Source organism: Anarhichas minor, unplaced genomic scaffold, assembly GCF_050575085.1.
Source record: "Anarhichas minor isolate MPS153535 unplaced genomic scaffold, ASM5057508v1 ptg000004l, whole genome shotgun sequence".
Classification (NCBI taxonomy): Eukaryota; Metazoa; Chordata; class Actinopteri; order Perciformes; family Anarhichadidae; genus Anarhichas; species Anarhichas minor.
In genome coordinates, this window is record NW_027466450.1 from 4,239,150 (window position 1) to 4,249,693 (window position 10,544).

Below are 10,544 nucleotides of genomic sequence, written 5' to 3' on the forward strand. Positions count from 1 at the left end.
CACCATTTTTTTAACTGAGCTGCTGGTGTCTCGTCTGACAGACGGGTGAGTGTGCGGCTCTTTAATGAACAAAGCGTTTAACATTATTTAGGATGATTGTCTGGCATATTTTTTCCTATCCATCAAAAAATTTGAAATCAAATCAAATGATGGGTACAATTATTTAAACTAGCTATATATAATAACTCAAATTTAGGCAGAAACCATCAAATGTTAAACTTAACATCATAGAAGATTACAAAAAGCAGCAAATATTCATATTTGAGAGGTCAAAAGCAGCAGATTTTCGACATGTTGCTGTAGGAAAAAATCACAAGTATAAATAGTAAAATTAAAGATGGCTGAATTCCATTTAGCTGCTACAGTTTCAGGGTCCTGCTATTGAACAGTCAATCAGTAATTAGCTCATCATTCCATGGCTCACCAGACAGTGTCTGTTTGCATATACAGGCTACATTCATCCCACCAGATCAGAGACTTAGTGGACACGAGTAAAAGACATATTTTAATGGTCCGGCAGTTTATCAAGAAGAAACAAGGGAATTACCCACAATTCATAGCAATGTGACATTAAACACGGGGTTACCAGTGGAAGCCTGAAATGTAAAAAAAAAGACTAACAAAGAGGACGACACATCGGTGTTCAGCCTGGCATCAAATATACACAGAAACATTAAGGATTAAAGATGGAACATCCCAGCATCATACGCGATGATGAAATACACATTTGGGCAGTGCAGACTTGCTAATCAAATGAGGTCTGGGAGTAACTTCCGGCCTCTACTGTCACGACCCCTTGATGCCTTCTGTTTCTGGAAGTAAATGTTTGGGAGATGTCACCCAATTAATATTATTAAAATACTCTGATAAGCACAACCTGTAACTCTTACAGTTTGTATACATTGTGTATACAGAGACGCTAACAGACGCTCTTCACTCCTAACAACAGAATTATTGTTAAAGTTGAGACGTTTCAGTGTGCAGTTGGCAGACTGGAAGTGATTTTAGATCAGCAGCAGTAAATTAGAGCGCGGAGTGTTACCTGGTAAAAAAAAAGACTTATTTCAGGTAACGATGCATGCTGACGTATTATATTGATGCATGAAGGCGGAAGAGCCGTCGCTGCTTTCATCAAGGGCTTGTTTCCACGGCTGTGTGCCCATTGGCTTCCTGCTTAAGAAGAAAAGGTTGCTGTTAAGAAAGGAACTTTAAGGTATCATGTAGCTTGAGGCCTTTTATGTTGGCAGCTGTGTGACTTTTGGCCAACTGAGCAAAGCACAGCAAACAATCAGGTTTGGTGCTACATTAAAGCGACAGTGTGTAGCATTTAGGAGGATCTGTTGGAAGAAATGGAATATAGAAATGATTAAGTATGTTTTCTTCAGTGTTTAATCACCTGGAAATAAGAATTATAGTGTTTTCGTTGCCGTAGAATGAGCAGTTTATATCTTCATACAGAGGGGGTCCTCTTCACGGAGCCAGTCGCCATGTTTCTACAGTAGCCCAGAACGGACAAACCAAACACTGGCTCTAGATAGGGCTGTTTGCATTTTCGTGTTAGTCATCCTAAATCTCAACAACAAGCTTGGCACGTGGGAGAAGTTTCAGTTGGTTGCAATCTGCAACATCACCACTAGATGCCGCCAGATCCCACACACGGCACTGCAAAGTATCTATTTGATTTCAGCACAGCACCTCCTCAGCTGCACCGTCTCGAGATGGCAGCCCGGTGAGGTTTTTGGGTTCAGTGAGGATGAAACCTGTCAGAGGCATCAGTTTAAGCCTCCTCAGATGATGGGGATTAATTACTCCCCAGTTCACTCCAGATTGAATTGCAGCCACCCTAAACTAGTTGGCAGGTGTGTTGGTGCACTTGCAGAGTTGTGTTTGTGTATGAGAGACCTTTGGAAGACTCCACACTGCCCAAATAAAATGTCCAAAATAAAGAAGTGTGGATCTTTTTTCACAGCAAAAGCACAGGTGTTACTACTAACATTAGCAATGGCTCCGTTCAGTCCCAGTAAATTATGACAGCGTGACAGTGAGCTGCAGAATGAGCAATAAGGGCCCTGAAACTGAAGCCGCTAAATGAAGTTCAGCTGTTTACACATGTGCTTTTTTTCTACTGTGACATGCCTTCAGAGAAAAAAGGGCTTCCAGTTGTCGTGTAGGTATTCTGGTGTACTATCTTAACTGTAGTGTGTAGCGCTGCCATCCTATAATAAGAGCTGTATGTTGTGTGAGGGATGCTGTTGGATCTGTCTTTCTAAAATACCTACCCTAGCTTTAAAGATGATTTAACTCACAGAAGAAATGTTGATGTTGGGAAAAAGGAAGGAAGCGTTTCCAACTTCCAAACAGTGATTCAAAATGAAATAATGCAGAATTTATACATCACAGGATTCTTTCAGACTCTAAATCAAACTAAAACACACTTAGAGACAGTATTTTTTATTTTTTATTTGTGACTGTTTTATTTAGTGGCCAAGTGTGGGTTCTTCATACATACACAACCTCCAGTTGTTAATGCAATAATAATTAGTTCCTAATGTCAAAACCTCTAAGTCAGCTTCCATTATTCATTTCTATCATTCAAGTGAACTCAATTTTATTATTATAGAATCACAAACTTTCCTCAATTTGCATATTTTGCATATTATGTTGGTAGCTTGGTAGAGTTTAACATATATATTGTAGAAATAAACAGCAGTAGAAGATGATGTAACGCAGGACACAAAGCAGACATCATTTCTAACATGTCACATCCTCTTCTGGTATTAATCCCAATACTTTGTGTGTTTCCACAGTGCGACTCTGGGAACCATTCTGTCCGGGAAGGTCGAACCCTGAGATGCTGTCAGCAAGGTGCTCGGCAAGCATTACAAACAGATCAGTAGAAACACATGCAGTGTATGCATACTGCACACATTACATACATTCAAGGTTAACATATTTACATGCTCGTCTACACTTGTGTTCTCAGATGCACCTGACTCCAACCTGGGGAAGCTGTCCCATATCCACTTCGCCCTGGTGGTGCCTACGGCCTGCTGGGGGCTTATATTCAACAGACACATATGTTAATGGTATCGATGTTTTCATCTAACTCTCCCCCAGAAGGTTAATAAGCAAAGTGTGCAACTCTTGCTTGAAGATAAGAGGAAGTTGTGTTTCACTGTGTCCTCCTTGTTAGCTACAGAAATGTTGTGGCTTTGTAAGTGTTTCCATAATAAATGTACTGTAGTTTATGTTTGCTCTTCAATGTTTGGTGGGTAATGTCAGTGTACCTTTAGTCTATGCTGTCTCTCTCCGGATAAGGCGGATGGGTCAACTTGTCAGAGGCAGATGGTGTTTGGCGTTGTGACACCTATTGACCTCCTCAACCACATCACCACACGACAGGACGGATCGCTAGTTGTCTGAGAGCCTGCTGTCAGACGCAGCGTCTCCGTGATCACTTCCTGTTGAAGAAGAGGACATCACGGTCTGCTCATCAAGAGGCAGCACGTGAGCACCTGCAGCTCTGTTTTCTATTTTCGCGGCTACATCTGTGGAGATTCACTGACTTTGGTTCCAAGAAAACAAAACCTAATATTATTCAAAGCAAAGTATTATTATTATTTTTAAATAGTATGGAGGAGATTTTTAGATAAATGCAGTGTGATAGAAGACCTCTCTTAAAAGAAAAAACTCATGTCCTCGTTTGGTTATTATCACATGTAGTGTCTCAAACGACCAGAGGGGAGCAGCACTGACCCACTGCAGCCACACAAGCATTAAGATATTGACAGTACAGATCTCTACTTGAACACACTACTGAATATTCAATTCTTCATGAGAACATTGAGTTCAGTGGAATTTAAAGGGCCACGCTGTCTTTAGTCAGTAACAGCATTTATTCTTCATACAAGTACAACTCAATTCTCTGGTTTTAATACAAGCAAATAGGGAATAATTGTCTTTATGATACTAATTATAGAGATTATTATAGGCTTAAAGGTGCAATGTGTAAGATCTGGCCACTTGCTTCAAAGAAACAGGGGGCAGCATTTCTCCTCTACTACTGGGTCCATAATCTAAATTTATACTGATAAAAAACAGCAGGGCAAGAATACACAAAATTAAACCAAACTGCTGAAACTCAGAGCCAATCAAAACAACACTGCTATCTTATAATCTTCTCATATAGTTAATGTTAGCCATCGTTGTGTTTACTGAGCCACTAATATGGCCGTATGGGCTGTATATGGCTGAACTAATTGAAGACATTGTCAATTAGCTCAGAAGCAAATGTGAGCTCATGCTAACTTCGGTGGACAGACTTTAGATAGCTTTTGTGTAGCTGACAATAATGAGACACATTTCCATGTCATAGCAAACATGTTAATTGAAACTGTTTCATTGAAATGTTGTGTTGCATGTGTGTTTTGTATATGTATGAAAATAAAAACTCCAGCAAATAACAGCATCATTGGTTGTTGAGTTATTCAATTCAGTTCTATACATATGACATCCTCTCTCCTTGGACCCTCGCATCGCATCAGGAACAATTCCCTAAATCGTTTCCATTAAATTAAGCAGCTCTTTCTCTTTGTGAGAGTCCATTGTTTTAGTCTGCTGAGTAGCTCCTCGGTGCATTATATCCTTTCACGTCCAGAAACGCTGTTTCACAAGGAATTTGTTTTTCATTGCCCAATCATTCCTGGTGAGGAAAAAAATGGAAAGCATTTCAAATAACTTACCAGCCCCAGTGCCACTGAATATTGATTTCACACGGGGTGACACTCAGTGTGCTGAACTAGAAACTGTAACCATCAAATTCATTATTGAACAGGGCCGCTCTAAAGGGGAAAACTAGTCATATAGCACAACCAATATGATAGGAGATGGAAAACACATCATATTGTCCTTGACTGTCCTATGCACGTGGTCATCTGATCGCTCAGATCTTTAGACGCTTTTCACATTACACAATCATTTGATCCATTGTTCGAAATATTGATTACAGCCAAGTTAAAGTAGCAGAACCACAATGGATAAATACACCAGTAAGTATCCAAAATAAAATGAGCTCATTATGTAAGATTAATTCCCTGCCTATCCTGCAGGAGTCCTCATTCGGCTCCCACCATTTTCCAGTCCCCTGATCGTCACCTGATCACACCTGCTCCTCATTTCCATATACATACCGCTCATAAACAATCATCTGTTTTGCCCTTTTACTCATAGCGGTCCAGCCTCGTTTCTTGTTCCTGCTTTTTTCTCTTATCCCCCCCCCCCTGTCTGCCTACTCCCACTTTTTTTGACTAGTTTGCCTTCTCTGATTGATTGCATGTCAATCTTACTCGAAACTTGACGCCTTGGCATTCTTGTATTTGTTGACCCCTTTTATTACCCTACAGGCCACATAGAAGCAGAGAGACGCCTGAAGAGGGCTTCACCTCATCACATTCTTGTAGATTAACCCGGAGTAAAGTCTCTCCGTCTGAGGCCTGGAGAGAAACACTTCATCAAACTCAGCGTCTAAACCAGAGGGCAGCTGTGTCTTTTGTTGTGATTTGTGACGTCAGTTAGACACATGAGAGATGATTCTGAACTTGAGCCTTTTACTATTTAAAGTCACGGAACAATAAATCAATCGTGGGCAAGTATCAAGTAAGTATCTCATGTAAGCCAGTCGTTTCATCTTATATGCAATATAAGTTATAAATACTAAACCACTATTTTGTCTTGCACCCCTTTAAATGACCACAATGTGAATTCATGACCCCTCGTCACAAGTTGAATATTGTTTAACCAACCAGGTTAACCAGAGAGGGATGTTGTCTTTTCAGATTGTTTCATTCAAATTGTTTTAGACACCTGGAGAGGTGAAACTATAACACCAGCATGTCTCAAGGCCGAGCCCACCTGTGTCCTACATAATGTATAATCACTTAATCTCTAATTGTGCATCATGCATCCATCCATCCATCAGTGTTCAGCTCTCAGGTCATGGAAACCCACTGTTGTTCTGCCCTCCTAAAATATTCAGCACGCAGTGTCTGTGTTTCTCTAAAGTGAATGAATGTGATGTTTGTCCTTGATTTCTTTTCCACTGTGATCTGCAATGCCCTGATGAGTTTCTACCTTCTTCAATATGCTCCCACCTGAGAAAAAGATAAATACAACTTAATGTCTTCTCATTTGGTCTGTGATTAGGTCAGTTTAGTTTGGATGGACAACAGCTGAGCTCTGACTGCTTCATGACGTATTGAGAAAATGAAAACATTTTCATAATTAACGGGTCATTTGTGGTGCTGCAATTGCTGCCAATGTGCGACAATTAAGAACAGCGGGTGCGTTTGGAAAATAAGTGTGACGCATGTCCAGTTCCTTCTCAGCCTTTAAATGCTTTGCCTACATTGAGAATAATTGCACAATTAGAGGTAAATTACTTGCCTCCGTACTGAGGCGTTATATATATTAATCAAGGTATATCTGGATTTTAATAGCCTGAAGCGGAGCCAGAGTAGTGCAATATTTATCTCTCAAATGTAGTGGAGTAGTAATAAGTAACATAAAATAGATGCTCTCAAGTAAAGTACAATACCTCACAATGATACTTAAGCAGTACTTCAGTACTACTGGAGAAGATTGATACCACTGTCATGATTGTACGGTAAATAAGATGCTACAACTAGCAGCCAGTTAGCTTAGCTGAGCACAAAGACTAAAAGCAGGGGGGAACAGCTAGCCTGGTTCTGCACAGAGGTAACAGAATCTGGTTACTAGCACATCTGAAGCTTACTATTTATCAAATTACTTTTATCTGTTATATACTGGGTTATATTTTTTCTCTGGGAGCAAACCTGTGTAAAACTGTAGTTTTTATTGGCAAAAAAATGTGTGTCAGCTTGAGCAAATCAGTCCATGAAGGTTTACACATGCCTCTCTATCTTTAGAAAACACCACATTCAGTCTCCACATAACTTTAACATATCTGCAGCACCTTTATCTCTTCTTCTGCATTTTCCATCCTGGTCTTTTTTTACTCCTCCCTCTCCTCAGTCCACATATTCTGGGAAACCACTGAGCCTGACCCTTAATGCTTGCTGACCACTTTACAAGCACATGCAGCCACTGTTCAAACACTGGCTACACGCAAGAACACACAACCCTCTTTGAACCATAGGCTGTATGACATAAATCACAATGTAAACACATCCTTAGGGACTTCGACCACAAAGTATTGTTTTGAGAATACACTTTATTGAGTCACAATATTTTACAGACATTTAACCTGAATCAGAAAACAAAAAAGGTAGTATGTACACCAAGTATATAAACATTTAAGCCATGTTTGTGACCCAGTTCTGTGGCAATGTTGGTCCAACAACTATTGGATAGATCACATTCATGGTCCCCAGAGGACAAACCTTATTGACTTTGGTGATCATCTGACTTTCCACCAGGGCCAGCAACAGCCTGACAATTTTGCCTTTAAGTGAAATGTCTCAACAACTATGGGATGGATTGCCATCAAATGTGGTACATAAGTTCATGGTACCCAGAGGATGAATCCCAGTGACTTGAGTAACTCTCTGAATGTTCCTCTAATGTGTCGCTCACACAGTTGCTAGCATGACTGTAGACTCTAAGTGTTATTACAACTGCATTTGTGCTGAATTGCTCAAATGTGTCAAGATACATATTCAGTAATTCTTCATACAGGATGTGGCATTGTTCCTCAAGTTATGATAAAACAGATCAGTTTCAACAAAAAGGCTTAACTTGTTACAAGATTGTGCAGTTATTAGAACACAATAGTGTCTACTTCCTGTTAAGTGTGCATGAAATCCCATGAGATCCACAGCAGATGTAATAAATGTGCCTGTCAACACATGCTTGACAGTGACACACACACACACACACACACACACACACACACACACACACACACACACACACACACACACACACACACACACACACACACACATAAACACACACTGTGGTGTGAATGACATGTCCTGTCTAAGTGGAACAAATTGAACCCCATCAGTTTCTAAGCCAGTGCACAGCTACTGGCAGTGACGGGGGACCCTCGTCACTGGGCTGTTGCCTACGGTCATGTCACCCAGTAGGACTCGGGCCTCTCGTCCCTCACTGCCACATACAGTGTCAGTAACAGCCCTGCTGGTGCAGCCCATCACACCTTCCGGCCACCGTTATCTATTCATTGGAGTGGTGTCACTGGGTCATGGCACATGCCGTCACGACCCCTTGCCTAGAAAGTTACACTTGCGTCAGCCCTCCAAATGGTTCAAAGTCCGAGCTATTATCCTTGTCATTCCTTTCTGGGAAATCAATAGGGTTTGGAATAGCACAGTTCAGAGTTTAATGATGAAGAATACACCATGTCTAGGGAGCCACTGAACAATAAACTGTGTGTTTTGTAGTGAAGTCCCCCACGGGTTTGTTCCGGCTGTATAAAGAAGTCATAAAAAACTGTAAAATTTGCCAACTTCAAGGCTGCAGAGTATAAACAAATTCTGAGAAATGAAAACCTCAAGGAGAAAACGAAATGTTCCTGTGCTGGATATAAATCTACCGTAAATGAATTGGTTCATTGAAGAACAGCATGGATGTGCACTGAGGAACATTTAAAGGAGGTAAGGGAACTATTTGGAAACAGGTCTTTATTCATAGAGAGAAATTCTATTAGGTTTTAAGCCCAAAACAGGAAACCTTTTCTCTTTTTATATGATCAATCGCAGAACAATTATTCAAAGCTCACAGTCACAGCTATCCACAGGCACAAACAGCAGCCATTAAGCACCATAAAGGACAACATGAAGTCTATACTGTAGGTACAGGAGCAAAGAAAGGCCTTAATAATTTCAATATTATAAGCAAGGGACCCCCAAACTGTTAGAGAGATGGAGCAGGGACCCTCGACTATATATATTGTATAAAATTGTGTTTTATATTAAATGGGCCTAGTACCGTGTATACCTCTTTATTGTGCATTCAATACTAAGCTTTTCAAATAATACACAGGTTCATATATTCATGTTTTTATTTTAAACATGTGCAAGGTACAGTGAGTAGGGTGGCCGTGCCACTGCCATTTATAAACACACCTTGTCAGCTGATACCAATGCCAATATCAACATTGTCTGTCAATTGCATGATAATCATGCATACAAGCTATTCAAATTGATGTTTTCATTTTAAACATAAATGTGGAAACTAAAATGAGATGGCCTATTAGTGCCACTGCCATGCATAAACATACCTGTTATCTTGCATACAATACTGAACTATTAAAATAATGGACAGATTCATGTTTAGAGAAAAAAAAAAGTTTTTTATTTTTTAAATTGTCTAATCAACCAAAAATTCCGCGGACCCGCTGTTGAAGACCTCTGCTCTACGGCATAGAAAACATATGATAATGTTGAAATGAAAATACCACTGAATGTGCTCCTGTATGACCACAGCTAGCACATACACATCTGTCAAATACTTACTCTTAGTTCAGAGTGAAATTGAAACAGCTCCACTATTATAATCTTGACCTTTTCACCATGCCTCAGTACATGGCTTTTTTCTTTTTAAACGGAGTAATTTACTTTTCTGCGTAACTACTCCTGGGGAAGGTCATAAAAATCTCAGTGCAACTCTGATGCCCGCTCAGATGACTTTTCCCTTAAGAACATACATTTTGCTTTCAGGAGCTGAAGGGATCCTGGGGTTGACTCCTGATAGGAAATGCCTCCTCTAGCCAACAGGAACAGAGCACAATGGAGAACATTGAGAGGAATCACAGGGTTATTATGAGGCCGTGCAGTGGGAGCAGGAGATGGCGAAGAGGAAGTACAAGTCCTGGTTTCAATTTGCTTATTTTGTGTCATTTCTCGGTCAAAATTCATAAATCCCAAGCGTGTCATCTTGTGAAACGATAGAAACCCCTGCCGGCTCTCATCTCCTCTCTGCTCCATGTCCTCCCCAACTTTTATCATACTGTTCCCCTGCGGAAAATTGATAAAAGAAAAGTTATTTTAGCAGACCGAGATATAGCTGGAATGAATACAGAAGGACAAACACCCACGCAAAGAGAGTATGCAGTTAAATTGCTGCATTAGAGAGAAGGAAAGTCAAACGAATTGAGGGCAAAGCAGCTGTTTGCTCTGATTTCTGTCTTGCGTCACACTCAGGCCCCTCAGGGAGAGCACAGCAGTTGGAAATTAACCTTTTGCACTTTATTGGGAGGGGCGGGAGGATGCAGTTTGCAGTCGTGTTGTTTGCCGAAATGTGTTTATTGTTTCACATATTTTCTTACAGTGACCCTCTGGAGAGACTAAATGACGAGTACTCTGTCTCTATTTCTGCTCTCTCTCTCTCTGAGCTCCAGCTGTCGGCCAGGTGTACAACTCTTCCAGTTCAAAAGATACCACCGTCATTGTTAAAATGTGTTATAGGTCAAACTGAAATGTGACTTCTCTTTTGTGTTATTATAAACTATAATGATGCTGCAGCTGCGCTGGCGTTGCAGGAAG